General features: G+C 45.2%; 1 protein-coding gene across 5 annotated transcripts in view; it reads right to left on the reverse strand.

Moving 5' to 3' along the window:
- MTURN (maturin, neural progenitor differentiation regulator homolog) overlaps window positions 1–26,476 on the reverse strand; it is a 69,529-nt gene that overhangs the window by 25,009 nt on the left and 18,044 nt on the right. The window contains exon 4 of one of the 5 annotated variants that reach the window (XM_077177528.1): window positions 12,678–18,021. The exons of the other annotated variants lie outside the window; for them this stretch is intronic. The gene's annotated coding sequence lies outside the window, so the exon portion shown is untranslated. Of the gene's footprint in view, window positions 1–12,677; window positions 18,022–26,476 lie in introns of those variants that run through there. 5 annotated transcript variants of the gene reach the window in all.

Here is a 26,476-nt window from a genome sequence, read left to right on the forward strand (position 1 = left end):
AGAAGCTGTGCCTACTGACTCAAAAAGCTGTAACATAGGTTAAAGGTACTCTGAGCTTCTTTTCAGAAGGATACACTTTCAACAGACTTGCAGAAATCTGAAATATTAGAGTGACATTAAGACCACTTGATTACACCTCACCATATCAGTATGACTTTTCATGAAGCATTTGTTAAAATGTCCAGAAATCTGCTGAACAATAGCGTTCAAAAATTTCCTCTCACTATTAGGCTACTATGACTGGAAAAAAAGAAAAGAAAAAAAAAAAGAGTAAGCAAATCAAATCATGGCATTCTATGCAGTTTAGCAGGGTAGCCAAAGGACATCTAACAAGTGGCAGAAGTTCAGCCATGGATTCCTTTGTCTCTTAATCAAAGGGAAAACAATGGGAAGAGATGTTCTCTTACACTGCTGTGTAGTAGCTCATTTCTTGTGCTTTGCACTTGAAAGGCGATCTGATACTGGTAAACCTGATCTCCAAAGAGACCTCCACAGAGGGTATAAGCACTAAGCACTTAAAAATTCTAAATCCTGCAAGACAATTAAGATGCTTGATTTCATCAGACGATGATAGAGCCAGTCTGTCAGCACTACAATCAGCAGTATGTAAGTGCCAAAACAAGAGTCTCTGGGAAGCCATGCCTCATCATGGACATAGTCAGAGATACCTCAGGAGGTAGGAACATTCCAGTTCACTCAACAGCTTGAAGCTTCTTTGAAGTTCCAGCAGGGACTTCAGAAGGTAAAGTCCTGGGTATGTTGAACTTCTGCTAAGAGCGTGGTTCTACTTTAAAGGAAAACCCTATGGAAACAGAAGAGCTGTGTTTCCTAGAAACATCCCACCTAACATTGAGAAAATGGTGTGGAGCACCATGACTGAGCACTGGAATTGTCAGTGTTACAACCTTAACTCTGTCCCTTGGTCCATCAAAGTACCAGTCTGGCAGGCCATACTTTAGGCAGGCTGAAAGGAAATTTCAAACAGCCTGTAGCCTCCATTAATGTGTATTTTAGCCTATTTCTCCCAGCATCTCTGAAGTCCCTCCCAAGACAGTGGTCTTTTGTGTGTCCCATCCCATCATCGTTGTCCCCTCCCTCCCAGCTGCCTAAAGCAACACTCTTTTCTGACACCTCTTTCCTGTGCAGTCTGAGGGAGGGGAAATTCTGCTCCTTCTCTGTAAATCCCTCATTTACTCTGAAAAAGACATTATCAAATTTACTATCAGCTAAGCATTGCCTGGTTCAGGTGATTCCTGAAGGCTATGGGACGTGACAGTTTAGAGAACAGCCATAGCTCTACTACCATACCTGGATTATATCTTTTTCCTGCTCCAACAGGCAGCAGGAATGTGACACAAATGTTCTCCTTTCACTGTTGTTAAATTGTGGCCAAGAATGCTACAACTGCAAGTTCATCAGCTTAATCAATATTAACAGTAATCATAAGAGAATTTCTTCAGGTTAAATGGGAAATGTTTTCATTTCAGATGAAGACCTTCAACCAGTACTTCAAACATGAAGTAGATGTCTGCTGGTTGCTCATCATTTTGTCATATTTTAATTCTTGTTTATAACTGGGTTGTATTTCTTGAAAAGAAAAAATACTTCAGAATATAATCTGAGGTATAATATAATATATATCACCACCTCTTGGCGGTGAATATTTTGTTGTATGGCTCATGATATTGAAAGGTACATATATCCTTCCTGAACAGAAAAACTATTTCCAGTTCCTTGCCAACCATTAATAACATTGTTAACCAATACCCAAGTACTGTATAACAAACTGTGCTGATTTTTACTCCTTGCAGACTGCAGATCCCCATTACTTGGGGGAAAAAGGGGGTTATGTAGGTCTCCATTAATAACTGTCTCCATTATAACTGTCTCCATTAATTAAGCTATTCAAATCCAATTAGCTTTTCCTAGAGGGTACTTTATCTCATTACAGTTCTCTTAACTTAAACAATAAAACAAACAAGCAGAAACTACAAACCCAATCTTGCTGTTCCCCATGTCACGATCAGTTAATGTCCTGCTTGCCAGAAAGTGAGCAGTGATGCTAACATGTCTAGTCAGGCCTGCTCTTGCCTTCATCTGAGATGGGGAGCAACTGTGATGTTCATTAGAGATACTCATCACTGTCACAAGAGAATGGCAAGCCACACAGCAGCAGTGGCCCACTGTCACCATCATATTTTCTGGAAAAATCCCTTTGCCAGGATTTCTTCTCCTGGGAAGCTGAGAAGCCTCAGAGAAAAAGGAACACAGTATTATCTAATTTGCTTCTCCTGTGTTTTGCTGCTTTGGAATGTGGTTTGGAGATTGTTTACCAACAGGTGATCGTTCATTGGTTTCATGTGAATTGTTTTTACTTATTGGCCAATTATGGCCCAGCTGTGCTGAGGCTCTGGAGAGAGTCACGAGTTTTTCATTAGTATCTTTTAGCCTTCTGTCTGTATTCTTTCTCTATTCTTTAGTATAGTTTAGTACAGTATTCTTTAATATAATATAGATCATAAAATAATAAATTAGCCTTCTAAGAACACGGAGTCAGATTAATAATTTCCTTCCTTCGACAGGGGTCCCTGAAAATACCACAGCCCACCACGGTCCTCATATTCCAGCAGCAAGAAGCTCTTGGATGTAACTTGCCTTTGTAGGCAATCACAAGCCTGGCTACTGCATTTAAAGGTGAGGCCAAAGTTCTGCTCTTGGTTCAAAAGGCACTGCCTCTACGGTGAGACCGTGGCACGTGTGAGGATTTCCAGGGGTAAGGCTCAGCATGGTTGTTTCTCACACAGGATTTCACCCAGTCATGGGGAAGTGAAATGCTACCACACACCAAGTTGTGTTGCCATCTGGACACTGCAGGAAGAATTTTGCTTCTCGTAAACAGAGTGAGATCATCTTTCCTCCTTAGCTAGGTCACTGAATGGCTAGCTATCATGCTGTGTTATAACATGCACACTCTAATGCCTAATCACTTCAGACCAAAAGCCTCTGAAATACAAAAATAAGGACAGATCCATAACTTCACATTTTTTTGCTGAAAGATGCCCCAAACTCATGTTCAGTGTTACTTGGTCGTGTGAATGAGCACCATTCAGGTCATTTACTCAGCAGTGACAGTGATTGGCAGCTCTAAGAGAAATACCCAGATGTTCCTGTTCATTTCTTGCCACCTTGCAGGACTGGCAGCTGATTGTAATCCAAGAGAGGACTCATAAAACCAGAAAGAGATGGTAATAAAGGCCAGATATGCTGGGAAGCCCATGAGAATAGGGAACAAGCTGCTCTGTCAGTGACTCAGAAGCAACCTCCTCCCTTAGGAGTCATTTTATGGTTTTTTTGTTAGAGGGCAGAATTTGAATTAGTGAGAGACTTGATGGATGTAAGTAATAATATTTCTATTTGGGAACTTGCATAGTTAAGAAAAATAATCTAAACAGCCCATGAGTGCTCATAAAAATGGATAGCCCCTGAACTAGAACAATGTAGGACTTGGCAAGTTGGATCTCTAAACCCTTTTGCCCACAGTAAGTGCAATTGCTGGCATGCAGGTGGAACTCAGTAGCTGCCAGGGATGGAGCAAACTGTGAGTTGGTTTCAAGACTGAACATCACCAACAAGCCTGAGAGAGAAAGAAATATGCCAAAGTAGTTTTAAATTAGACGATTTCAAAGCTTGTCATTGATATCAAAAAGGACAATTTGGCACACAACTCCTTTCCTCCTCTGGTTTCTGAGGCAAAGCCTTTGTGTCTGCAGTGTTGTTTTGTACCATACCAGATTCTGCAGTAGTGAAAAATTGCATGTGTTGACCCTTCCTTTTAGCCTGCCCTTCCTCCACAAGTGGTGAAATTGCAAACTATATGGATAAACAGCAACTTAGAGATCAGCCCTCTGTAATCCTAGTTTCCTTCAGTGCAAGGACTCAGAAGGGACAGCATCACAGACCTTGTTACTTTATCAGATGGGCTGGGTGGAAGGTGGGAGTGCTGTGAAGGGCATATCTAGAGGCAAAGGAGGGGAAATAGGACAAAAATCTGTAAGAATTCAATATCTATTTATTCTGCTTCTGACAGAGCAACGTGTTTGCAGAAGACAACACTTGCAGCAAACTTCAGCACCAGGGTCTGTAATGCTGGTGAGCCCTAACAGCTGAATTTCTCTGTGACGTTTGAATACTTAAAAAGGTTTTGTTTCAGAAACTAGAGGAAGTATTACAAGTCTTGTTACGATTAATGGATGTTGTTATACTGCCCATTTCCTAGATGTGTTGTAGCTAATTTTAGCCAACATGCATCAACCCTTTGTGCAGTCAAAAAAATCACTGGATGTGAAGACACACCAGTCTAAGGAATGTGCAGAGCTACAAGATGGGCACATGAATTTTAGATGCCTGAGACAATCTCAGTGTCAATGACATGTCCATGCAACACATACCCAGAACCCAGTATGGGCAGCAGTTGGGGGAGCTGAGTTGGGCAACTGTACAGAGCCCAAAATAACCATGCAGGGAGGAGAGCAGAAATAACATGCATCAGACATGCAGTCATTTTGGCTGAGCCCTGAATCCTTCATCCATTCCAAAGACAACCTTGTAGATGACTAAATGACAGGTTTCCTTTCGGAATGCAGCATGTACTGCTGATTTGAAGGGATGGTGCCACAATTGATAAGCTTGACAACCCCTATTAAGCTGGCCCCCCAGGGAGATTGTGACCCTGGCAGAAGATGGGCTTTGTCCATACCTAAGATCAGGTTGAGCTCCTAAGCATGTGATGGTGTTACAGTCACCAACAAACAGGAGTTTCTGGAGGATCTCTTCAGTGACCCTTGCAGTTGGATCTCAGCTGCAGTGGATTAACCAGTGACCATTGTCACCGTTTGTCACAGTCTGAGGAGGACAAGGCCTGGTGGCTGAAGACAGAGGGGTTGAAAAAGGGAAAAACTACTTGGTCCTGTCTTAATTCTGAAAACCTGCTGTCTTGCTTACGTTCGTGTTCCTACACCATGTACTCATGTGTCTGTTGGCAGATGCTCAGACTAAAATTAACCACTACAGCCACCGATTGTTATGCCTCTGAATGATTGCATAATCTGAGCCACAAGGTTTAACCCACAACCTAGCCTCTGCTAAACTGATCCAGTGCTCATTCCTGTAAGGTAGAAGCATAGCAGGAGAGATCTGAGTGGATGGTGACATACTTCTCTAGCTGGTGTACACTGATGTGAGACAGCAATCATACACAAGATTTCTCATGAAGTCCTCAGTTAGGGTAACATACCATACAGGTGCTGAGCAGTCTATCTCTTGTTTTTTATCTAACTCCGTGTTTTGCATCAGTAATGTCCCAAGTCAAGGTGGGAGTCATCTCATCTGACATCAGGTGTCTCCATCTGAGCTGGCCTTTGTCATCAGTGAAGTAGGTACTTGTAGGCATGAGTCATCTGTCCCCTCTGAAATGTCTGCATTGGGGTGAGATGACTCACGCTCTTCCCATTTACTACAAAGGAAGCTCAAACCTCAAGCTCAGGTAACACCTCAAGATATTAAGACTAGCAGAGCACTATTCTTAATATCTTGAGGTGTGTCAGTGGCCCAGTCCTGGCCTGTCCTTTCTAAATAAAACAAAGCACTCGCCCTGATAATGATGTGTAGAATTCATGCCTACTTGAGTGGGTGCTCTCAAACTGGAAATAGCCCAGTTTCAAATAAAGTGTAAATATCACGGAAATACCTCCTGTCCCTGGCTTCTACATAGCCAGCTGATAGCCAGCTATATTTTGCTGCTGTTTTACAGTCACATTTTCCTGTTATCTTTTAAATTATATTTCTCCAGTCACCTTCTACTCCCTACGAGCTACTACTAAGAGCACACAAAGAGTGGACACAGCAAAGAGAGAAGCTAAGACATACAACTAATTCTGCCAGCTGTATGAAAAAAAGTGTTTCTCCAAAGGATTTTTTTTCACTCCTGTCTCTTTTTCTTTTTCAAAAAAAATTAGTTACTTATGACAGCAATAAAGACTTCTCCAATAGAGTGATCTTAGTGGGCAGTGTCCATTTAAATTAAATTTTTCTAATCAAATAGCTAACTTCATCAAGCAGCCAAAATCAATGCTTTGTATTAGACACAGACCCAAACTCATTAAGGCTTTATTATTCAAGCATGCACCTCCCTTCAGCTTTTATCTCCCCTCAAGGGTTTTCATAGCAAAGCAGGCTTTTTTTTTTTTAATTAGCCCTTCTGCCCTGGAGTCTTCTATTTGATTTTCCAGTATCCAGGGAAGTATTGTTTTTTTTAACTACTCAATCCTTGAATAGAAAATTTTTCCTCTTAGTTCTACGTTATCAGTGATAATAAAGCTTTGTGGAAGACATTTTGATAATGCAGAGACAGAAGTGCACAAAGGCAAAGCGACACTTCAAAGGAGCATTAGCTCTGATATTGCAATCTCATTTATCTGACTCGCTCCTAAAGGACAAGTTAGCAATTCGCGAGGGTGCAGTTTGCACGCACACGTGAAGTGGCATGAAAGGCCTTTTGCTTCAGCAGAGCTGCCTGATCCCAGTGCCCTTGAGCATGTGGAGCTTTATGAATGCTGTTGTTGTATTTTTATTTTTCCTCGACTTTCTTTATTGTCATATGGAGGACAAACTGCTTGCTTAGCTGTTTCTGTGTGTGTTGTGTGGGACCCAGAAATGGTTGTATAAGGATTATGCAATCTGAAGGTTTGCTGCTTTCCCATGTATGCTGAGCAGCCTGTGACTGCTCACTAGCCCACCACTATCCATCCAGGTACATGTCTCAGTGTCAAGGATGCTGTGCCTTTGCTGCTTACCCATGGTGTATCTCATTGACAGGATAACCAATGCACATATAGCAGAGCAGTATTAGTCAATGATTGTGTATTAATGGGGATGAGTATATGTTTTACCCACTGGAAATACCACGTACACCTATTCAGGAACTATAATTTTATTAGTAAGGGCATTAGAGCGTGTTGTCCAAGGCACTCCTCAAAGCTCAGTCCACATGCTGGACCAGATTGCTGTCAGTGACAGCTGAATCTGTAGGGTGGGTACCACCCTGTAGGAGCACCAGTGAACCTGGAGTTTCTCACGGGGCCTTATCACAGCATGCTGTCATCAAGACAAAATGGCTCATCTGCTGTAGCAGCCAGGGCTCCCAGAAGACAAAGAAGACTGAAACTGCTGTCACCTTTTCTATTATTTCCATCTTTTACACAATAACTCACTGTGTGCCAGCCTTGAGTGCCAAGGCAGACACTGCATGTCTGTGGCACAAAACAACCTGGTGCTGAGCTGGGTCAGACAGACACACCCCTGGTAAATTTCCATTCTGGCAGGTAGCTAAGGCATCTCTCTCCTTCCCTTTACCAAAGGCTTACACTTACCTTACTTCCATTCCTGACAACTGCCAAAGTCTCCATACCCTGCTGAAAAACTGGGATGTCAAAACTGAGAACAAGAAGAGAAAGCTTTCAGCCAGACAAGCTCAGGATCTAGTGTGGCTGGGAACAAGGCATTTGGTGAAGTTTTACCTCAGTTATTTTCAAACTAACCATCATCACATGAAGAAAGCTCAATGTGAACTGTTGGCAAATTGTTCTCCAAAGCATGAGGCAGTAACTCCAAATGGAAACTGTTCTACTTTTAGTGAAAGAAATGTCTGCAAGCAGCCATTTAAATGTCTATGCAAATTAATTCATTCAGTGATCATTTTGCTTCTGCTAATGAGTTTATCCATATTCTCCCAAAATGCCAAAGGCCTGGGGAATTTAAGGTTGTGCACTGTTTTGGGGAAAACCACAATAATAGTAGATGAAAGATGGAATTTATTGAAATAGTGTCAAAGAACTGAAATTGGCCTGAAATGGCTGTCAGACTGAAAATGTTTGCCTTGCTTTCTTGGCCCAATCAGCTCATTTTCAAAGCTAATTGCTTTTTAGTGTAAGCTAGTCAGAAGCAAGCCCCAGCCCAGCACAGAGCGCTCTGAATTGTGCATTAATTTTCATATGTACTCTGTATGTTTTCATATATAAATCAGGTTACCACAGAATTCCTGATCCATCCTGCCAGGACTTTTCCCACAAAAGAAGACTAAAGACAGAGCTTAGCACCATCCTACTCCCCACATGGGTTTGGAGACAGAGTTTTCTTCATTCTGCATCACCAGCATGGGAGATAATTTCCCCTTCACTTGTGAATGCTTCTCTGCCTTGCATTCCTGCAGGATCCACACACGAAGGGAGAGGGCTGGCAGCACAAGCAGGTGACTGGCTTTCCAGTGCCTCATGTGTACTTATTTCTCTTTGTTCTTCCATATTTTTGTTCTCAATTTTTCCATGGTGTCACTTTAGCAGTGGATTTTTGGTATGTTGACTCATCTGAACCTGTGTGATTTTGGTGAGCACAGTAAGCCAAGCCAGGCCAGCTCACGCTCTTCTGGAAAGTTCTGCACTGTACTGGACAGTAACTGGAAGTCTCCAGAGTGGGCTGTCCCTGGTGCTTGTTCCAGCCTGTGATGGGGATTCCCAGCCCCTCTGACTTGACACCTTACCTGCATATGTAAGCACTTCTAACCCTGGTCAAAGCCAGGCAAGGCTGCTTCTTGTCCTAAATCACAGATCCTTGGTAACTTAAAGAGTCCATGGGGACATAGGTTTCATAAACGTGTGACCCAAGGATTTCATGTGCTCCATGTTCAGGAGGTGGCTGGCTGGCAAACTGAAGAATATGCTGCTTTTAAAATATGTGCCATGAATAGCATTTTTAATACAGATAATTTGCTTGGAACATTGCTAGTTGACTGAAAGGGAAGCTTCTCTTTTTAGCCAGACCATGATTAAGACCATGCCAAATATACCAGCTATGCTTGGTATTATAAACAAATACTTAACTCTTAGGAACTCTTTAGATCATTAGCATATCTAAAAGTGCCTCAGGAAACAGGACTGCCTTTCGTATCCACCTAGTCTACCATTATGCTCCATGATAGAATCAATTAGATGTAAACTAGATTTTTGACAGGAGTTTTTCTAGTCTTCTCTTAGAAACCTTTAGTGACAGAGACTCTATAAACAACCAGGCAATCTCCCCCAGTGTCTCACAATACCTAGAGTTAGGAAACTTAATTTCCTGGTCTAAGTCTCCCTTGCTGAAGTTTAAGTTCATTTTTTCTTGTCCAGCCTGTGGTGGAAAGACGATTCCCTGCCTATCAACCATAGCATGTTTGAGGGGGGCTGCAGTCCTCATTCTAAATCTTCTCTTTTCCTTTCTGATCTTACTGAGCACTGCCCATTTGTAGAGTCTTTTCTTATTGGTAGTGTTATTTAGACACTCCTACTCCCCTAGGTCATTGCTTTCCTTTGAATACTGAGATATATCAAGGGCTTTTGTTTTGGTGTGCTGGTAGATGCCAAATACAGGTCTCCAGCAGAGCTGTGGTGCTCCCAGTGTCCTGTGGATAACATCTAGCAAGTGAATCGAGTGTCTCTCACACATTTTCACCACAGTGTGTTACCATCCATGCATGTTAAATTGGAAACTGTCACCCTTAGGTCTTTCTGCAGAGCTTCTGCTGGCTAGGAACACCAAGAGCTAGAGAAGTAAAATGGCTCGAGCAGTCCCCTCCAGATCAGAGGCAGGCGTGGGAACAGGCAAGAGGAGGTTGGTTTTAGAGAACTGTGATAAGCAGGGAAAGAACAGAACGTGGGAATGCAAGTGTCAAGGGTTCACAGGAAAGCCCTCCTCACAGTTGCAGCCAGTTCCCAAACCACTCTCCTGCATTCCAGCCCATCCCAGAGCTTTCTCTGTTTGCTCCAGACAAACCAAAGCAGTTAATCTAGCACTCACAGCCTTAAAGAGGTCCACGAGGGGGTGAAGGCCATACAATGTTCCAACTAATTTTGCACCAAATATTTCTGTAAATGTTCAAGTCTTTGTTTGGGAAGCCACTGTGGGAAAGGCTGAGTGCATGCCTGCATGGAGCTACCTATGGACCATGTTAGCATTGCATGAATTATTCAGACATTTGTGAACAATTACTTAGGAACCACTTCTGCCTTCCTGAGAGAGGAAAAAGCACCAAGCACACTGAGCATTGTTTGTACCACACTGAGGGTCCTTGCAGACATCCTCTCCTCATGCCCTGGTTGCTACTGAGTACGTGTCCCTTAGGGTTGGGGTTAGACCATACTGGGAGCCCCAGGTGTGCACTGGGGAATTTTCCATTTGGTCACTGAGCACTTTTTGGTGTTTTTTGGTTATCACATTCAGATACACACCCGGAGTCCTCCATGAGTGCTATTGTGCCATGCCAGAGCATGGTTCAGAAGTGAAACCAGCCAGCAAAGCAAACACTCTGTAAGGTGCTGTAAGGTGTGTCAGGCTCACTCACAGTCTCTGCAGCACTGTGCCACGGCTGGGCTGAGCACAGCCCCCTCCTCCTCTCACTGACACAGTGATGGGTCAGGGGGTGCAGAGCTGCATTCAGAGAGATCACAGCACAGGAGGGATGACTGACGCAAGCAAGGGTGGCAGGGTGGGGAATGAGAAAACACAACCTGGAAAGCTCTGAGCATATTATGCTCTCTTGTTACCAATTTTCATTTGCATTGAGAAGGCAGTTTTTTTTTCTAAACATCACCAGCACAGAGCATATTTTCTGACTATTTGGAGTGGTCCAGCCAGGTAAGATGTTCTCATTGAAAGCTATATTGCTTGGAAATGAGAAAGTCTGTGATAGAAGAAAGCCACCTTTTTGTTTTTCCTTGATGCCCTATTGTTTGTCAGGCACTAACAATGCTCAGTGCCATGTGCACAGCATCCATGCCTGGAAGGAGGGCGTACTCTGGTGAAGAGTGGCACAAGGCTGTCATGCTGGCTGCAGAGAAACAAAAGCTTCAGGAGGCACTGCTGTCAGGAGCAGAGGGGACACAGAGCCTCACAGCTGTCACCCTCCAAGTGAAGCTCCCTATTCACTCACCTCCTGCCATCCAAGCTCATGGGGGCTCCAGATGTTCCCCCTCCCTCTACTTGTCACTCACGAGCCCCCAGGGATGCTAATGCCATACCCTCTCCCCTGCAGCATGAACAAGAAGCTCTGTTCTGAACTTGGTTTAGTAGGAAGCCTCACAGCAATAATTAGAAAATATTCAAGATTTGGTTGGGGTTTTGTTGTCTGTCTTGTTGTGGGTCTGCAGCAATGAGCCAGCTCCCATGCCCCCAGTATAATTATTTATGAATGTTCCACAGAGACCAGCTCCTGTCAAGAAGTGATTAAGCCAAATGCTCGCTGGCTGCACCACTTGGCTGTTGTGGCAGTCATCCTCACTGATCACTGGCAGAACAGGATACTGTCCTTATCAAAATAGACTTCCTAATTGCCTCCTCTGGGAAGGAAAGAGTTCCAAATCCTCATCTGCTTGGAAAGCAGCAGACACAAAATCCCTGTTTATATCTCTATAAAAATACATGCATAGGTGTTCACGACTGTAGTTAATGCATACACTCTGGCATGTGCACACAGGCATCAGAGAAAGGTGACAATGACATCTTGAGATCTCCTGTATTGTGTGAGGCAGTGGGCAGCTGATATGGTGGTAGGTGGATCTCAGCAGGCATCAGAGAGAAGACAGCTCAGTACAGCTGTGTAGGGAGAGAGAGCCAAGTAGCTGGGTCCCTTCACACTGGCCCCTGATGGATTGTCCATGCCTTGCTGCCCCCTTTGCTACAGCATAGGCCTTCTCCCAGTTTGTGGTCCCACAGGCCAGCAGCAAGGAGAGAGGCTTATCACTCTGTATTTACAATATTTTGTAGTACCTGCACTCTAAAAAAAGCAGGAGCACAGCTTACCCAGTGTCATGGAGCACTGCTATTAGTACCTGGCCCACTGATTCATATTTCTGCAGGGTGCTGAGACTGAGAGTGGTGTGGCCACCTCAAACCTACATCTCCTATCAGTCATATCCTAGACACCTGAGGTGGTGTGATCAGTGCCCTGATGAGGATATGAGAGGATAAGGATGGATGAGGAGGAGACACTGACCCAGTGATTTGTCTTCTGCTGTGCACTAAGTGCAAACACCAGGAGTTTCAGTATGTGATGGAGATGTGTGTTTTCTCATATGAACTGTGAATTTTGTTTCCCTGTCTGACAGGTCTCACCTGTTCAGGACTCAATGCAGCTCCCATTCTGATGGCTACATGCCACTTCTCCTCTGCTACTAAAAAGAAATTAGGCTAAAAAGAAAAGGAAGGAAGGTCACTACAGCCATTTCTGGTCCCCTCAGATATCTGAGGGGACCAGAAATGGCTGTAGTGACCTTCCTCAGATATCAGTTCTTCTGTAGTGACCTTCCTCAGATATCAGTTCTTCCACAAATACTAGTTGAGTGAAATTTTGGGTATCCACATCCTGTGTTAAGTAACATATTCCAGCACTTGAGTACATTTTGGTGAAGAACTTAATTAAACCTGCCTTTTGCTAGTTTTATTTAGTGGCCCCCACTATAGGAGGAGAAAGTTAAAACTTTTTTCCTCTTCTCCGTGGTCACATCACTTATGACTTCACAGATCTTTAGAATCTCCCCTCTGCCTTTTCTCTTTTACAAGAAAAAGAGTCCCAGAAACACTCATCAATATTAAGTTTTATCTGCCATTTTATTGCCTGTTCCCCCTGCAATTCTTTGCACTTGGTTTCGATTTTATTACACCTATTAATTCATTTTCCTACAGCTATTAACTTGAACTTTCACAGATGAAGAATGGGTATATCCTGGAGCCATGGCTCATGTACATCACAAGTGAGAGTCCTTCTGCTGTGTTGGAAGGGCTCTTCAAAGCAGAGTCTGATTTATGATGGATCTGATTTATGATGTCTCCAAGGAGAGCTTAATTTGTAACTCCTGAACAGAAATTCCTAAAGATTTCAGAAGCAGTTATAGCCCCACTCTGCTGGCTGAGCCTCATGCCTTGAAACAGAGAGGACCCACTCCTGGTAGCCAATGCCTTTGGCAGAGGTGCAGGGCATTGATTGATGTAACTGGATATATGTTCTACTCTGCTACAGTGCAAGGATAGAGCTTGGTGAGGCATGCAGGGTCTTGCTTTAACCCAGTTTTCAGAGGGAAGAGGAGGCTTGCTGCTCTGCCACTAGTCTGTGGTTTTTAAAAGCCTTAAAACACTAGTAGCAAAGGGCAGCTGTCCATGGGTTAGATACGAAAAGAACTTCTTTTGACCTGGAATGAAGTTCCTCTCTTCCTAGTTTCACAGCATCATGTGCCACCAGAGCAAAAGGATTTGTGAAAGGCTATAAATAAAACATTTACCAAAAAAAATGGGGCAGCTGCAGTTCCACAAGCATCTGCTTCTCTCTGCTGTAGACACATCCCTTACGTGCCCAAAAGAGGGGTGAGGTGAATGAGGTAAATGCTGAGCTGTGAATTCCTGAGCCACCCAGCCTGTTACTAATTACCATGATTAAATATTGACACAGTGACTGCACACAGGGCTCCCAGGCAGAGATCAGTACCCCTCTGTGGCGGCAGCAGAGAAATCCAGACAAAGAAATAGTTCCCCAAGCACTTACACTGCAAGACCCCATCCTACAATTATCATCCCCTGGGTACTGCCAGCATGTGTGAGAGCTTGCAGAGCTCTAGCAAGAGGCAGGTGGGGGTCAGGAGGTTTCTGACCCCAAATCATTGCCTTTGGGACTCCCTTTGCTGCAGTCTCCAGCAGCTGGGTAGGGCGAGCAGGATGAGGCAGCACAGAGGGATCTGCTTCCCTGCAGCAAACACAGGCTGTTACTCAGAAGAATAATAGGGCCCTGCTGCTCTGGCTGCCAACCCCAGGGCATTCTCAGGGAAGCTCTCAGACCTCCCAGTCTCGCTTGGCTGCCTCCCTGTACGCCTGCCCGGGCTGGCAAGCCTGGTCATTGCATCCCCCCACACACTCCCTCAAGAATCTTATGCCCTGTCCTTTCATGGGTCCCAGTCAGACATCAGGACAAAAGCTTGTGAGCCTGCACTTGAGATTGCTCCTATTGAGGAAAGTGTCTAATCTTATGTCTAAGAGTGTCCTGCACAGGGATGCACAAACACACCCAAACCAGGAAGATTTTGCCCTAGAGACACTCGCTGCCAGAACATGGAAGCCTCTGGAGGCCATAGCTCCTTCTTCTCTCTCCTCCTCTTCCCCAACACTTCTGGTTAACGTGCTGGGCTGTGTGCCAGGGGAGCAGATGTACAACAGCATGGTTTTTACTCCCATATTGGAGCCGTCTCCAGCGCTGATTTTGACCATGGTCATTTTTTAATACAGCAGCTGACTTGGCCACAAGTGAAAAATAAAATATGATCCCTTGCAATTGCAAACTGCCCAAAGCCATCTGAGCTCCTTCTCCTCTGGGAACAAGAAGCAGTATCTGTGAAGTTCCTCTGTATCCAGTGCATCTACTAGCCCAAACTCCATTCCTTCTTCATTAGATTTTCCCTCTTCATCTCTTCAAATCATATTGGGCAGCTGCAGAAGCCAGGAAGAATTTGTGGCAGCTTAGTACTTGTAAAGCAGCAGAATATTAAATTTTTCAGCTTGACCCTGCTCCAGTGCTAAGGTTTTTAATGAATGCTGCCTGTTGCTCGTGTTAAGAAAAATCACTTCCAAGTCTGAAGCTCTAAGGAGCATTTGCTTTGTGGCTGAAGTTTCTTATCCTGATACCAGAGAGAAATGTATATTTCAGAAGTGATGATGGAGAGGTAGCTTTTGAGATTATATTTGCAGGGAAGCAACTAAGACACAGCTTGTATATTGATACAAAATGTTGCAAGGCACCAATTTCTCCATTCCCCTGGTTTCACACTGCAGCATCCAGCAGCTTTGCCCCTGTGGGGTGAAGGACTGCAGCTGCTGCAGCTGCTGTGAGGCTGGATGGGACCACCCTGGATCCAGCTTCCCTCCTTGCTCTCCCAGGAGCAGTGAGGATGGGGGGAAAGAGGGAGGAAGTTACGCTGCAGCTTCTTTCCCCATGGAGTGTCAGAGGCTGCAAAGACAGATGGAGGCAAGGGGCCAGAGAGGGGACCAAGGTACTCACTTGTGGTGGTTGCCTATCCCCTTTCAGTGTACCTTCTGCTGAGGATGGCTCATGTTCACAGCCAGTGGCAGCCCTGAAAAGCACTCACAGAACCTACTTATTTGGGATGGGGAGAGGAAGAAGAGAAGACAGGACACAATGCATTTATTATCCATCCCAGACATAAACAACAAGCTGTTAATTACCAGACTGTAGCACAGTCTGATACAGTTGTAGCATACACAGTTTATACTGGAAATTGTTGTTTAAAGAAAATATCAAGGATGGTATTCCTTTGGCTTCTGGTTTGCCTGTACTGAGCATGTTGCTTGGTACTTTAGTGCAAGGCTGGTATATTTCCAGTTAACCAGAATTTGGCTGGGAAGAAGCCTGAGCCATCCCCCAGGTTTGCAGATGGGTTAGGAGAGGGGTCAGGGAAGCTGGATTTTGTTCCACTCGACCTCACACTTTTCCCCTGTCTTCAGGGAAGATGCTGGGGCTGAGGGGGTCACTCTAACCCAGGTGTAGGTCTCACACATCTGGCCTGATTGAATTGGTTTTTAGAAGCTGAGAGCTGCTCAGTGTCCAGCAGCAGAAGTGCTTATCCAGTGGAAATTAAAGGGAGGGTGATGTGGGACTTTGCAGAGAAGGAAACACACTTTGTCCTGATTTCTCCAGAGTGAAAGAAGCTTCAGTTCTGTTCTTCCACTTTTGATGATATTTTAATAGTCATTAATTAACACAGTTGTGCATTCAAGTCCTTGAACACTTGTGGTTTAGATGCAACTTCAACCAGCACTTGAGGATTGGGATGAACATCATGGTCCATAGCCAAACAGCTGTAAAGCACGTACACAAGAAGTGACACACCACCATCTCAGGCAGTCATTTGACTCACATTGCTTTCAGCTGTAGCTTCTTTTCTTGCTATTCCTCACCCCTTAAGAATCCTCACTTGTTACTCCATCATTTTCTGATTTGGGGCCAAAAGGTGAACCAGCCTGGGTTAGCAATAACTTCATCTGTATGGAGGTTGTTTTCAACACAAATCAAGTCTTCAGTCTCTTCATTGTGTATCTTGACAAACAGTCTCACTGACACAACCGGGAGAGCAGGGCTGGAGAGAAATGAGTGGGCAAATGCAGAATGAAGTCTCTCTTGAGCAAGACCTCCTCCAGAAGCGTGCATGCCATCCAGGTGCTATTTCCTGCTCATGCTGCTGCTGCTATGCATACAGGGGCTGCCCTATTGCTCACACTCTCCAGAACCTGTGTGGGCAGCCCAGTGGTAAATGCACTCTAAATATGAGTATCAGCAACTGCTTTACATCTACTGAAGAACTGAATGTGTAATGGAGAAGGCAGTAGTTCACATGGTAGTCTCAAATTTTGCTGCTGTTGGTTCCTCAGTGACTCTTCCCTAGTTCCCATTTTTTCTAGCTCTACTTCCATTTCATACATTAAAACACATAACAAAGAATTTCTATCCTTGGTTATGAAAATTTGTAGCAAGAACTTTAGTTATTGAAATAGCATGGACTTAAGTATAATTGGTCTGAATTTTCTGATGAAATTAATCCAGATTTTACTCCCTTCTTGAGAACAACGAAATATGTGGTGGTAACTTATACTTCTACAAATCAAGTGCTTATTGTCCACCTAAATTTTTTCAGCCTTCTTTCAAATCACTTTATCTCCTGCTTTCCAGAAGAGAAAATTTCAAATGCTTAAGTTCAGCCTGTAAAAGTTGTTCATGGGTTGGCGCAGAGTGTGAGCCGAGACAAATGTTGTCCCAGGCTATCTGTCACCTCAAAAGCCATCAGTCCAAAAAAACCAGAAGCTGATTTTACATTAAGGCATCCATTATCAGGTCCTATAAATACATTGTAGTGGAGACTTCTATAGGTTGTTAAGGGACAGGTCTGTATTTATGGCACCCAATGAATAAAAAGAGGGAAAATTAATTTCCTGCCTTGAAATGAGTCTCAATTTTATCATAGGAAAAACTACATCACGAAGCTGACTGCAATTTAATGTACACAGCTTTCCTATTTAGCCATTAAGCTGATTATTGTCTGTTGGATGGATGTGTCTTTCCTTTTAATGTTAATGATAGTCCCACATATGCAATGACAGAATAAATGTCAAACTATGTGAACCATTTAATCCTTAAAGAAAAATGGAGTAAATCCTTCAAGCAATGTAGGATCTGCCAGCAAAGTGATGGGAGCCCGTGAAGGGTAGAGAGAGCTTCTAGCAGAGCTGAAATGTAGGGATGTTGTTTTGCCAGCTTTGGCAGCAAAGACAACTGAAGATGTTCCCACCCATCCTGTTGCCATCCCTGTCCCCTTGTGCTGTCATCCCCTGCTCTCTGAGTTGATTCAACTGTAAAAATGAGCTGCTCACAAGCCTGAGGTTTAAATCACCCCTTCAGAAGAAACCAGTAACCAGGTTGCCCTTGTTGGTCTTTAACCCAGCTCCTTTCACAGTTCTGCAGACAGTTGTACCAGAGGCACTGGGAGCAGCAAACAGTGGCCAGAGTCCAGGAACAAGCAATTAGGGAAGGGCTGGGGAGAAAACTTCCTACACTGGCGTAGGAGGGAGCAGGCATGCTGAAGGATGTGGAGTTATGCCAGGGTGCCTGCCTTGGCACACAGCATGGCTCTGCCACCTCTGCACAGGAACACTGGCTCAGGGAGCTGTGGCTCACCCAGCTGATGACTCCAGCAGGGTTTGGTCAGCACGTGGCTCTTCACCTGAGCCTTTGCCCAGGCTTTGAGGTGGACTGTCCAGTTCTCCTGGATCACAGCCAGGTTATTCAAGGTCCATCCCTGTTGTCTGCCCTCTGAGGCACCTCTAGAAGTCATGGACACATGCCAGGGCAGCATGATGGGGGACTCCATGACCCAGAAAATCCTGAAGATGAATAGAAAAGGCAACACCAAAACATTCTTTGGAGTTCTCTATGCAGCCATAAAGCAATTCTTTAGATGGACAAAAAGAACAGGAGCTGGATGAAAACCAGCTCTAAGATTCACTGATTAAGCTGAAGAGGAAACTGAGATTTTACTCTTTTAGTAAACCACTGAGCTACGTCAGTAAAATCAGCTTTAACTGTGTATTTTCACACACATTTCACAACCTAACAAGTTTACCAATAAACAAACACAGTGGAATCCTTAATATCTTGAGTGCTAACTTGCCAGGAGTTCAGAGCCACTGCAGAGGAACTAAGCTGGTCTGACCCAGTCTATTCCCATAGACTGAAAATCCAGTGGGTGTCCCCACTAACAGCCTACCTGCAGACCTGGGATACTTTAATTCCCTGCTCTTTGTCACAAAACATGTATTTATTTAAGAAATAAAGAAGATTCACAAAACATGCATTTATTTAAGAAATAAAGAAGATTCTTGCCTTTGGATTTGAGATACTTAGAGGTCTTTTCCAACTTTAGTGACTCTATAATTCTATGATTCCGTGATTTCTGAGGTAACCCTCATGGAGTTGAAGGAATGCAGTCAATCACAGCAGAGGGGAATTAAACCAGACTTTTGTCATCAAACAGAGAACAGGTTATCAGATCAAGTTGTTTCCTCCCCACATAGGGCCTTCTTCCATGGATGAGCCAATCCAGATTCACATGGAGTCTCTCATGTGATACCAACAGGATATGAAAGAGAAAATAGCCAAGAGGGTCCACACTGCAGATCTGGCAGGTCAGCCTCTGCAAGCCCTGTTTGCCACCTCACCTTCTCTTGTCCTCCAAGACTGATGGGGACTTTGCCAAGTCCTGATGTGTTGTTGTGGTCAAGACAGCTCCACATGCAAGGCTGCTGCTCACTGGCTGCTGGCAGTGGCTCCTGCCCCTGCACCTCACCTGCTCTTCTGGCTGGCAGTGGTTTGGTGAGCCACATCCCTGCTCCCACATTACCTGCACTGGATAGCATTTGCTGCAGTAGTATCAGCAACAGCAGACGGGAGCAGGGAAGAGGACAGAGCACCTTTCAAAGGATATTTGAAAGAAATGCCCCCCTTAGCTAGGAGGGGCTGTGCTGTTCATCAGAAAGGCTGTGAACTGTGACCTGTTTTGGGGGTGACAATGGAGGTGTCAGTAGAGATGTGACTCTGAACAAGGTTGTCCATTCAGAAGCACATGCCCCCCATCTCCATTGCCAGGATAGCTAATATGAACATCAGTTATTTCATCGGTCTTCTCCTTCTTCTTGGAAGCTCTACTCCTCTGCCATCACAGCTAATGAATAATTTTTATGAGATATTGGGAATGCAGATTGAGACCATTTAAGTACCACTGCTGGAAAAGAGTGCATGCATTCTGAGAAATGACAGGTAGGTGACAGGGACTGACTGGAAGGTTCACTCTGCCAAGCAGTAGCTGCAAAGGCAAAGGAGAGCAGGGGTTCAGGGATGTGCAAGACCACACGAGCTGCCCATCAGATGTGCTGGCTTCAGTGGCAGTAGTCAGAAGCACGCTATTCACATCTTCTGTGTGATTTGCTTGCGTGTCTAAATGTCTGATACACAGCAGCAAGCGTCAGGCCGCTGCAGATGACTGAATGGCTGAACTTGGTCACTTTGCGTCGTCACTTTGTTACTTGTAGTAACTCTCAGCATCATCATCCCATTGAGCAGCCTGTAGGCCTGGGCAGGTCCCTTCTCCGTGGGTAAGGCTTGCCATACAGTGCACAAACAGCCCTGGTTGCAGGGCCAGTGGGAGGGAGGAGACTTTATTAGGAAGGAAAACATGACTTTTATTGTTCTGAACGACAGTTGGTGGTGAAATGTGTGATAAAACGTACAAGTTCATGCAAATGGATGTGGTCACAAGCTGTGCCAAGGGTGCAGAGGACTTTAGCCTCAGAACTGCAGCAGTGCCTCCCTCACAGAGCAGCAAATAGCCCTGTCTGTTCAGTGTGGTGGCTGGCTGGGTGTGGAGCACTGTGGCAGCAGGACAGCACATAGTCATAAGGATCTGGGGTCCTGCCAATGCTCTTCTTGCAAAGGTTGAAGAACCTGAGTGACAGGGGAAGAGGCCAGAGGCTGGCTGCAGCTCCTGGAGCAGGACCAGGTACACAGCACCTCACTGGGGACTCGTGAGGAGGAAGAAGAGGGGCAGTGGCTGCTGTTCATTGCTTAGGTTCCACACTGATTACTTTTCTTCTCTCCAGAAACACTCCAGTTTTGAGATGTTATCTCCACCATTTCTTACGTGTCTCTGAAGACTGTTTAGTGGTGAATTTGGCAGGGTTAAGTAAAAGGCTGGACTCAATGATTAATTAGAGGCCTTTCTGAACCTTAATGATTCTAACCCAGAGATTCTAACCCAAGTCTATCCCCAGTTTCCCTCTTGAGCTCTTTTATGTGCTGATGGATGAAAGCATGTTCCTGGGGCCTTTGCTGATCTGCTGCTGCAATGCAATCTATCTTTTAGCAGGGATGCTGCACAGGGCCTGTTACCTACTTGGTTGCTCATATCTGCCTGGGAGGGTTCAGGGAATGCTGATGAACCCTGGTTAGTGATCACATTACCGGTTCTGCAGGTAGTGCCCTCCCTTTTTTTGGATGACATAACAAAAAAATTGTACATTGACAAAATCTAAAGGAATGTAGCAAGAGCCTTGCTCTGGTGATGCCCACAAAGGTGCCTCCTGAAATCCTGCAGAACTGGAAAAATACACACTCGTGCACTGGTCCTGATGCACAGTTGGAGAGGTCTCAGCAAACATTTCATTATCCCATTTTATATCTGCAGCTCATGGATTGCTGCATCCATAAAACTGTCATGCCCTCAGGCTCAGATATTTTGTGATGGCAAGAAAGAGTCCATGGTCGTGCTTTGTAATTTAGGTTTTGCATAAATAATTTTATTGCAGCCTGCTACACTGACTTCAGAAGGCTCCAAAACAGAGCTGAATTCGTCAAGGTCAAGGCATTCACTTTCCACAGCCAGAGGCACATGGAGGAGGAGATATGTGACCAGCACCTGGTTGACCACCCTAGGCATGGCAGTCAAGAGGGTCATTGACAGCTGGGTGACACATCAGCAGCTTTCGTCATGAGATTATGTGAGCTGGGCACAAACTCACATGCTCAGCTCCCAGAGCTGCCACTCCCCATCACTGCTACATGACTCACAGGCAGCTCAAAACCTTCCCTGATAAGGGGTTTGCAGAAACAAAAAGCAATACAGTAAACAGGGAGTAATAGGATAATAAAAAAGAAAAGCCTTCAAGAAGAGCCAAAATAAAATTTTCCAAACTTTTATTAACCAAACCAGATAGTGTGAAGGCATAAAAGCTGGCACTGATTTTCTGTGTGAATTGCTGCATGTCTAGCACTATGTGTCCTCCTGAACAAAGACTGCCAGTCTCTGCTCTTCACTAGAGCTGAGCATATGATCCTTAAGGATGCAGAGGAAAATGGAGAGCTGTGCTTGGAGGGTTTCCAGCTAAAGAATAGGGAAAAGGGCAGCCATAGACTTGAGTATGCTGACCAGGAGAAAAGCTGGGGAGAAAGAGGCATATTTTGCCAACTGCACTCCCAGTTACTTAGCCTGCAGCTGTAGCTGGGGAGAGGGTGAGTAGCGTGCAGGGTGAATGCAAGCTCACGTCCACTCAAGGTAACTAATTTTCTCATTACTGAGAAGTGTGATGCACATGTTGGCAGTGTCCTGCAGGCACTGGTTTCAGGTCTCCCCTGACAGGGCTGTTTGCTGCAAGCAAAGACATGGAATGCATGGACAACGTCTGTGCTGACCAGACATGGAATGATTGTGACCTGCTTGTCAGCCTCAAGTCATTTCAATGCGGCAGAGATTGGCTCCCTTACAATGCCATTCCAACCCCAGAAGCTGAAGAAGTCCAGGGAAAACTCAGCTCCACCTCCAGTCCTGGGCTGGGGTGGCAGGTAGAAAGAGTGCCTGCATGAAGTAGGCTGGGATTGCAAGGATCTGTGCAACCAGAGGAAACATCTGGTCAGCAGCTGCAGCATGGCTGAGGCCAGCGTGGCATGGTGCACACAGGTGAACGCTGAGAGCAGAGCAGTGTGACCAGCAGCCACACCACTGCAGCACTGGAGTGCACATCCACACACAGGTATGGCTGGGGCAGAGCTTGCTCTGCTGGGACATTGCTTCTGACACTGGACAGTCCAGCTGTGATCCCAGAAGGAATGGCTACCATCGGAGCCAAGAGGTGGAAGTGCCACCTTCCACTGCCCCATGCAGCTTTGACAATGCATGTATCCATCTTCTAGCTGCTTCTCCCCCTTGCTTCAGGTTCTCAACCTGTCTGTCTGTAAAGGAAAAGCCTGTCTCCAAAGCAGGACTTCCTGTCCCAGGAGCTGATTCTTTTCTTCCCCAGCCTGATCCCTTCTCCAGCAACAGTCGAAATTGTCAGAGAACACAAGCAGGGTGTCACAGGGCAGCAGCAAACTTGCTTTCATCATTCCTGCAAAGCTACCATCAGCTAGAGCTGTTTCAAAATGTAGGCTCTGCTGACCTCTAGGGGACTGCTACAAACCCAAAACCATAAAGGCTTCAAAGCTCGTAGCACGTTACAGCCCATCTTCCCAGGCTCCTCAGGAGCCCTGCGGTGGGGATAACACAGCTGACACAACCCACTCCTGGTCTCTTTAGCACTACTAGGAGCTGTAAATAAAACCCTGGCTCCAACACTGCCTCTTCCATCTCACCCTTATGGCAGCAATATCTCAAGAAATGTGTACAAGAAATGTTAGGTTGTTGGGGAGATATTGCCTGCTATCAGACTGCCTCATGTAATTGCTGCTTTTCAGCATGGAGAAGCACTCTGGGAGTTTGGGGGTTTCAGTATCAGTTTGTCTAATAAAAGGTATAAAAGCCTTGCCTTGGTGTCACAAGTACAGCACTACTTGGTGAAAACCATGGATGCATACATCTAGGCATTGGAAATAAAGTTAAATGTGCTTTTTTATGGCATTTCATCACTCAGTAAACAAGTGGCAGAAGCAAGAACCTTGTCACAGAGTAGAAGGAATGTCAAGAAAACGTAAAATCTGATGTGCTCCTTAAAACAGCCCATGGTGCTGCCCAGGGCAGTAACAGCATTTCCCAGCTGGCTGCTTGAGAACAGCTGTGCTGGGGAACAGAGCATTAGGTAAGAGCCAACAGAGGCAGCACATACTGTGTACCTCTAATGGACCTGCTCTTGATAGAAAGCCAAATCCTATCACAGCCCAAGAGGATCCTAATTCCTTGATCCAGGGAAGGTGTGACATGATGTAACTTTGGAGAGCTGGAGCGTGGACAGACTTGAGCTGGGAAAAAAAACTGTGCTCATGGCAGTGCCCCCAGCTGCAGCCACCACCTTGCAGGGCAGCTCCCCACCACAGCAGGGCAGATGGCTGTCCCTGGGCTGAGGTCCATGTTACAGACAGCTGATGTCTAAACAATTTAAATTCACTTGACCTTCTGACACAGGCAGAAGCCCATCCAGCAGGGCTGAGAGGCCAGCAGGCTCCAAGCAGCTGAAGAGGTGCCTGGGAACAGCACTGCTTCTGCAAGGGCAGCTCTATCTGTAGCCAGAGCCTGACTGTCCCAGTGGCTTCCACCATATGCAAAGGTCTCTCAAGAGGCTGTGGGGCCTGTGCTGTTGGGATCATGCTCCAACACGAGGGAGGCAGTCCTGGCAGGCACTCCACCAGCCACAGGAATGACTTTATAGGCAGCTCTTGGGGTTCTGGGCACACCAGAGGACATGTAATTAGTGTGCTCCTACTCAGTGCTCGTGCCCTGGGAAGTGCCAAAATACATGGCAAAAATACAAGGCAAGTGCTAAGTTAAAGCAATTCCTCTTCCATGGGCTGAAAGATGTCAACCCACAGAGGCTCATGACAAAAGGTAACAACTGACTTGACTCTTTCAACTAAATCAGGGTGAGAAGATGTCAAAGTGGCAATTAAGAGTGAAGTGTTTAAAGAAAAGAGACAAATTATTTGAACAGAATCACCATTTTCATTTCAGTTTCGTTACATGTCTCTTAATTAGAACAGATGTCTCCCTATTCTGTGCAAAACAGAAAAGGACCTGCGAGGTCTGAAATACTGGCTCATACACAAATACCACCACCAATTCCTGGCTTCTGACAGCAAATCCACTGCCTCAGACTGTGCCAAACCAAACCACCTGATGATTCTGGGTTCATCAGGGCTGGCTTTGCAGTGCCCAAAGCTCAGATGACATCATTTTCTCCTCCTTACACCTATAAACACTGTGTGTTATCCTACCATGCACCAGCAGTGCCCATTAAAGTCAGGCCTGTGCCACATGCATTGTAGCTGTGTTTTTAGTCCCTCTCAGATTCACAACTGAGTTGATTTTGCTCACAGAGAGAAGACACCATCAGTCATCAGAGTTTGGTAAGCTCTTTAATGGGAAGCTCATGGTGTTATGACACTGCTGGATTTGACACCTTGGTGGTGGACGAGGAAGGAGGATCAGAAGGCAGGCAGTGCTCCACTGTAGGCTTACACCTCTGAAAGTGCTGAACAAAAGGGCAACTTCTTTTGCTGACTCGTTCACAGCTTAATAGTCCCAAAGACAGAGAGGTCTTCCAGCCAGAAAAATTATGGAAACCACACCAAAGACAGCCTTGGCACGGCATGGCACAACATGATTTCTGCTTGGTGTGTTGAGGGCTGACTAGTCCCTGCATTAGTAAAGGAAAACTTGACAAAAGAATTGCATTGACTGAAATCCAGAGCTGACACTTCTACCACCCTTGAAGATGAAAGCTTCCTTTACATGCAGTGTTACCACAGATCTTTGCCTACATGAGCAATAGCATGTTGGTACTGAAAGGGAATTTCAAAGTTCAATGGATTTTACATGAAACCAGTAAGGTTCATTATAGTCAGCAATAACTAGTTCAAAGAAGTTTGGGGTTTTTTCTTGTAGACAAATGAAGGGCCTTTTTGTTAATCTAATTTTTTTTATGTCCAAGCTCGTACTGACAGTGTAGTGCTACACAGCTCTGTAAAAACTGGGGTTTGCAATAATGCAGATGTGCCTTTAGGGGATGTATTTCTTCAAAAAAAAATCAGCAGTGAGAAAAAAGTCAAACACAGATCATGTAAAAGACAATGTGGCTCACTGAACTGGTAAATGTGGTTAAGTGAAGATGTTTCCTCTGTCCACCTGCCACAGACATCAGACACCAACAGTGCAACTAAGTCTTGAAGTCCAATAAGACCCCAAAGTAACAGAATCTGCCCTTTAAGGACCAAATTTAAGGACTCTATTTAAATATCTGCATTGGAAGTGATGTTCCCTGAGCCTTCAGCTCCATGGTTACCCTGCAAGCATGTCATCAAGTCCAGCTTGTTACTGGGTCTAGGAATTGCTGCCCTGAGTCACTCCTGCCCGGCTCTCACACAAAGCTTTCCCAGCTGCAGCTGTCTGCAGAGACAGGCTGCTGGGGAGGAGGGGAGGTCCTGCCAGAATTAAACACATAAAACAAAGCATTTGCCTCTGCTCAGCAATTTACAGAAAGGGGCATCCAGCTAATGCTCCTGAAGGGATCTTTCCCAATTTCCCATGTCCTCTGGCCAGACCGAAAACAGCCAGCAGAGAAAGAGACCTCCCAGTGACCAAGGCAACTAGACAAGTCTCATTTTCTGATGTCCAACCTGGAGAGTCTCAATGGGTTATGATTTTCAGAGACTGGATTATCTGGTTAGACATAACTGCCTGTAAAAAGATACTGGGTCTGGCACATGAATGACTGCTGTCTTCTGCACAACCCCTGTCTGGCATGGACCACTCATGGGTCCTCAAGAGATAACACATCTCCCATGCCACCTCATCCCCCTGTACAGAAAGGACAGTGTGACTCACACTGTGCTGAACTGCAGCTCCACTGATGCACCTGGCTTCAATCTGTGGGATGTAAGAGGTGCTTCTCTCCTCCTTCCTATGCTTCCCTTCTTCTGGGAGTGAGAATTTCTGAGAAGAACAGAATGGTAAGGATGGACAGGAAGAAAATATGGACACAGGATAAGGATGCAACCTCACCTCCTGCCACTGCTGAAGCTAACACTGAGTAAAATAGCCATAGACATCAGCCCTGGATCCCAGACAAAGATCAGGAAAGACGCTGAAAGAGGCTGGGAATATGTCCTGAATAGCAGCTTTCCGAAACACTGTCCATAATATTATTGCAATTGTTTTCACTGTCACAGTCTCATGTCCCACCTTGCAGAGGGGTAAAGGGCAGGGACTACTCAGCAATTTTGCAGCAGAAACTCCTCCCCGCTGCCCCCAGCCATCATATGACACAGCACATCTTCCATGGGTCACAGTGACAAGATGCAGCA

Source organism: Agelaius phoeniceus, chromosome 1 (genome assembly GCF_051311805.1).
Source record: "Agelaius phoeniceus isolate bAgePho1 chromosome 1, bAgePho1.hap1, whole genome shotgun sequence".
Classification (NCBI taxonomy): Eukaryota; Metazoa; Chordata; class Aves; order Passeriformes; family Icteridae; genus Agelaius; species Agelaius phoeniceus.